Here is a 6000-nt window from a genome sequence, read left to right on the forward strand (position 1 = left end):
CTGAAGACATCAAGGAGTGAGTAAGGGCTCTGAAAATACAGCCTGGAACACTTATGCACTACAATTAAAGAGTACACCTGTGCTCTGCTGACAACTCTCACATTGCTTGGGTCAGTGAAGTCATTCCTGCAAGCATTTCAGGCAGGGGCAATCCAAAGTCAACCTGCAGGCAGCACACTCCTCAAGTAAGGAAATAACCAAGCTTCTGAATTTACTTGATCAAGAGATCTTAGGGCCCAGCTGGGCAAACTCTAGGCTTCACAACAGAGGCCCAGCTGGGCAAGCAGCCCCTCACCCCAAGCACCCATCCTGAGCAGAAACAGGCCTCAGACACACCTGCACCCAAACTGCACTGAATGACCCTCTGGAGCACAAATGCAAAGCACATGGACCACAACACTTTGCAGGCTCCCTCAACTCATGCTGTCCAAAATGGACCTTCACAGCAATTTGAAACATAAGCCAAGGGAACACTTCACCTTCTTCTCTCCATGACACCTCATAAGAATGTACAACCACCTATAAGCCTCTGCTAATATCCAACATACTAGTGATAGCAGCAAACAAAGCTGACTGTGTGCCAGGATATGTTCTTTCTTTCCAGTCTGACCACACAATTTCCCCACAGGGACCCAACAGCTTCAGACAACTCAAGCCCAGCAGGCCTTCCAAGGCTTCTTGCCTTCAAGATCAAACAACTCTCTCCTGCTCAGCTCTCCTCAAGCCAGACTTCTCCAGAGAGCACATCTGGAAGCCAGTCACACTAACTTCTTGTTCTGTTTCCTTTATGCTTTCCTAGGGAAAGGGCAGGCAGCAGGACAGTTACTGCTTCAAATTCCCAGAACATTGCCTCAGGCTCTCCAGGCACCCCAGCTCCTGGCATACACAAGCAACCCCTGGCCTTTCATCTCACTCAACTCACAAGGTTGCTCACAGCTTTGCTGTTATCTCTAGGTAAGAGGAAATGGAGAAGTATGAAAGGCAAGCACATACTTCCACCAAAATGAGAGTTCACCTTTTCCACCATTTCACAGCTCAAGATCTATCCCCTTTATGACCACAGGGTCTGACTGAAGCTCAGGGGCCAGACTCAGGACACAGCTGCTTTTTACACTGTGCACAGATTCACCAGTACTACATAAAAGTTCACTTACTTCCCCATCCATCACCGACCTTCCTCTGACTGCAGCCCTCAGCCAGTCACCTTCAGAGCACAGAGACCTCCCACAGAATCTTCCTAATGCCCCTCTTTTCTTCTTTATAACCTTGCTAATGCCCCTCACCTGGGCTGCTGATGTGCCCAGCCTTGCTGAGCAATCCCTGCCCTGTGCTAGGACCAGCTCAAGCTGGGAAGGGTGAACTTTCTCAGACACAATCATGGCCAGGTGTGCCATGAAGGTCAGGGCTGCAGAAAGAAATAAGAAAACTAAGAGGTTTTTTTTCTCCTTCTAATCCACTTTTCTTTGTGTGACAGAGGGAGAAGGAGGTCAGTACTTCAATTGCTTCATCTTACAGATGGAATAAGATGGTGATCCCAGACCCTCAGGGCCTGCCTGTCATAACAGTGGTCTCCCTCCACATGTCACCTGTGTGTTCAGTGCAGATGAATTGGTTTTCAGCATGAGCACATTCCAGATCCAGCCCCTGGCTCTCCTGAGGACATGCAGGTCCAGTTAGGCTGATGTGAGCAGCAGGTTCTTGGCTCCATGAGCAGTCAGATCCAGCTCCAGGCTGAGGGGCTGGTTAGTGGCTGGCAGTGCTGGGTGCAGTGTGGCAGAGCTTAGGAGCTACACAGGAGGATTTAACAGCCATGCACTAGTTCTGCCCAGAGCTGGGTTGGGGACATGTACCTGCTTTGGTCAGAATCAAGATAAGAACTGGAATGCACTAAGCAGATGAGGGGGCAGAACCCAGTGAACAGTGTCCTGAGAGGCTTGGAAATAGCCCAGGGTGGCTCATCTGTCCTCAAGTGTGTGAGCAACAGATATTTGTCCCAAATAAAGAGGTGCTCTTTTCTTAATTTTGGCTGCTACTACCTTCTGCAGATTCAGAAACTATTTTTTCCCCCCAGAAGATACACAAACCACAAAAATAGGGGAAATATTGGGAGTTATTTAGGAAATAGAGGAATCAGTCCTATTTCTTTGCTTGTTTGAGCAGGTGTGCTCTCTGGTGAGAGGTAGGGTTTGCATAAGGAACATTAAAGCTGCACTTAACAGTTTCAGCTGCTGCATTTGCACTATCGATTGGCACCATTCAAGCCCAGCTTTAATGCCTGACAGCAGACATAAGCTATGAGGCAGCTATGTCCCTACTGGGAGCAATGATATATTATCACCCTCTTTAAATGAACCCGGAGAAGTACTATATATATTTAACATAAAGTCCTGTCTCTAACTGACTGCAAAGGAATTTCAGGGGTTGCAGAAGTGCAAACCAACATAGCTTCTCTGTGACTAGACTGAAAATCAGGTACAAAAAGTGAGTTATGCATACAGGAGATTATTTTACAAACACATTCATTAATTCATGTTGCTATTCTGTCCTTATGCCCCTCTCTTCATCTTTTGAATTCAGGCTGGCAAATTGGCAAATCGGACATTTGCTGAAGTACTGCATGTAGAATTGACAACAGCAGATATCTTCCCCATCATCATCCTGACCTCCAAAAAATGCCTTTTACTGCCAGATGGGTAAAGGGACAAGACTATGGGCAGATGAGACAAGAAGGTTATTTCCAGTAAGAACTGTGAGGCTGCAACTCTGCAGTGAGACATTACCTAGCTTGGCTAGCAGAGTGGATGTTTCCCATCTGGCAAATGCCATGCAGTTGAGAGATACCTGAGCTGACTTTAAAAGAGCTGCTCCCAGAAACAGCAGCTGCTTGTGGTCTCATTAATGCCACGGAAGGAGAGAGCAGGTCAGTATAGGGCTGCCTTGCCTGGGAAAGCTGGGCTGGTCCTGTGTTGGGCTGTGCTCTTCGGGTGCTCAACGCTCCCAAAAAAAGATCCATGTGTTGTCTCTAAGCCAAGCATAGAGGGCTGGGAGGGGAGGCAGATACAGCCCATCCCCTCCCAGCTGCCAATAGCCCTTGGCTCCCAGACACAGCTCCTTGGGCTCACAGGGTGCCTTGTCAAGGGAAGTGTCCAGTGAGAGAGTGGTAACTATTGAAGGAGAAATGGCATTTGGATTTAAGGACCTTTCTGCAGTCAGGCCAGAGGAGTACATGTGGTTACACTGGGCCCAGGCAGCCCCAAGGGCGAGTTATTACATGACAGTGGCATTAAAAAACTGTTTGAGGGAGCAGGTCTGTGCCCACAAGCACCAGCAGTGCTGGAGAGGCATGACTCTAAATACCTCACTGGTCCTTTAGACCTCAGATCTGTTTATACAAATAGTCACATTAACTCAGTTCTTTGTGATAAATAAATCCTGCCCTCAGTCATAAACCATGTCAGTTCATAACCCCTCAGCTATCTGTACCAACATACATTCCATTCATCAAGGCAGGTGCAGCTGCACAGCTGCAGTTATTCATGGCTGAAAGGAAAGGTGAAAAGTCAGCAGGATCTGGGACAGCTGTGAGCCACAGAGACACAACACCCCCAACCTACTGACTGCTCTGCTGGGCTGAACCCAGAGCCCATCACAGGAAGGGGTGGCTCTAGCTGTCCCCAACACCTCCAGACCATACCTGACACCTCTCCTGCCTGTGCCTGGGTGTGAAGGAATGGAGGGGCAAGAAAGGCAAGCCAGGGCTGCAAACATCATGCAGATTTCCTGGCACATCATATGGAATTTACTGAACATGCTTCATTCTCACACTGTTGTACTGCACTGGCTTCCTTTTAATTTGAGACAAAATTACCAAGGTAAGAAACTGTTCAGGAGAATTTTTAAGACACTGATGCAGCAAGAATTGGAAGACAGAGTTCAACATGCAGACACACACAAACCACAGCTGTGCTTGGTGCTCAGTGGAGCTGTCACGCATGGGTTTGTATTTGTCTCCAAAACTGCATCTTTCCAAAGTTATCACATCTGTGTTGCCAGAGCAAAACCCCTTCCAAGCAGAGCACAACAAAGTAAGGTTCCTTGTGAGGTGGCAGCTAGGCAGGAAATCTATACCTACCACAACATTATAACTGATCATGTGAAGCACCTTTTCACTCTTGCCTCTGCTCGGTGGAAGGGCTGTTCACAATGTACTGCTCCTTAGGTGTTTGGGGTTTTTTCCCCACCTTTTTTCTCCTGAGCTATTATTCAGAAATAGCTTTCAAACTGAAGCACTGACTGTATTCAGTTTCACAATGAAGCACAGTACTGCAATCACAAGTGCCACTACACAGGGACTGCTCCCACACTCTGCAGTCTCCCTCCACCCCTCCACACAGCCACGCTGCTGAGTTTCCACCTGCTCAGTGAGCTGGAAGGTAACAGGGTGGAGGGTTTGCTCAGTTTCCTCTATATTTGGCTATTCCTTGGGAGTGCGTGATTTCTGTGTGTGCTGGATCAGAATGCCCTGGCAGCTCGGGCAGCTCTGTGTATCAGAACAACAACCAGTGCCTCTGAATTATTTACTCCAACTCGCATGAACTTGCATTTCTCTTTGTTTTCTGCCCAGTCTCCACAGTGTGGAGTGCTGCTCCACGAGTAAGCTGGAGAGACAGGTGACACAGATGATGAATCCACACCAGGTGATTATAACAAAATATGATAAGGCATTAATGCAGCTCCATTCAGCAGCATTTCATTTCATTAATTACTGCATAGCAGAACACCTCTGAAGAGTTTATTTAAAGATGGAGAGTGGAATGGGGCAGGCTGGGTGCAGTGACAAAACAGACCAGAGGAAACAGTTACATATATTACTTTCCATACCTCCTGCTGCACTGGGTTTCATATTCTGCCTTCAGCTGGTTTTGATGTGAAAAGAGCCATACCTTGGGGAAAGAACAACTGAGGAACTGGTTTTGTGCTACTGACCTGGTAACATAGGCCTTGGTGGAGTTGGTCACAATGGGCTGGTGGGACTCAGAACAGCTGAGTTCCATTTCTAGAATCTCCTTTAACTGGTGGGCATCTACTCTTTCCTAGAAACCTTCTGTAATGACTTCCCACCATTGTTCCATTCATTTTAATCAGTAGCAGAGATGATGTTAGTGCAACCAGCTCAAGTATTCCACAAGATTACATCTATATGTGCCCACAGCAGTTCAGGGGTTAAGTATGACACTTGCCAATCCCAGTTTTGCCACCACATTAACAAAATAATCTTATGAATATAGCACTGTGCACCTCAAGCAAGATCAGCCAGAACCATTAGCAAAGAGAGGACACCGCTTAGAGAAGCTAAATGAAGGTTGCAGCTTTAATTGTTTTCATACAGCTCTTTTGCCTGTTAAAGGGTGCTAAAAAGTGTGGGTCTGGAGGTGGACCAGATGAGCTCTGGAGCCTAAACATCAAAACCACCAGAGACAGTTCTGGTCTCCATCCCTCATGGTGGCAGAAGGCAGAAGAGCCACAGCAGCTGTGGCTGCTACATGACACACATAAGCTCTGAGACACAAGGGTGGCACAGGTCATGGAGACGGCTCCTGGTCCCTGCACAAGTCATGGTGCTGGAAAGGTTAGACTGCAGTGGCCTTCCTGCAGGAAGGATTATCTTCTATGAGGTCTTTCAGATCAGACAAGTGGAGTTATCTTGTCCTGTGTCAGCTGTAGCGAGCCTGGCCTGCCATCATCCGTGTACACAGACCCAGCCTGTACCCTTCAAACACAACCAAAGTCTGTTCTGAGAGCACAAACTTCAGGCAGGAGCAGACTTACCCTGCAAGGGATGCTAAAGGTTGAAGACTGGTTTGCACAGAAGCACCTTTGCATTTATTCTGTGATCAGCTGCAGCCCACAAAAGTGACAATTAATATACTGCATAAGCCTTGGCATACGGGAGGCAGGAGAAGGACACAATAGGTCACCAGCCTTTCATAAAAAGTACCC

This window comes from Sylvia atricapilla, chromosome 10 (assembly GCF_009819655.1).
Source record: "Sylvia atricapilla isolate bSylAtr1 chromosome 10, bSylAtr1.pri, whole genome shotgun sequence".
Taxonomy (NCBI): Eukaryota; Metazoa; Chordata; class Aves; order Passeriformes; family Sylviidae; genus Sylvia; species Sylvia atricapilla.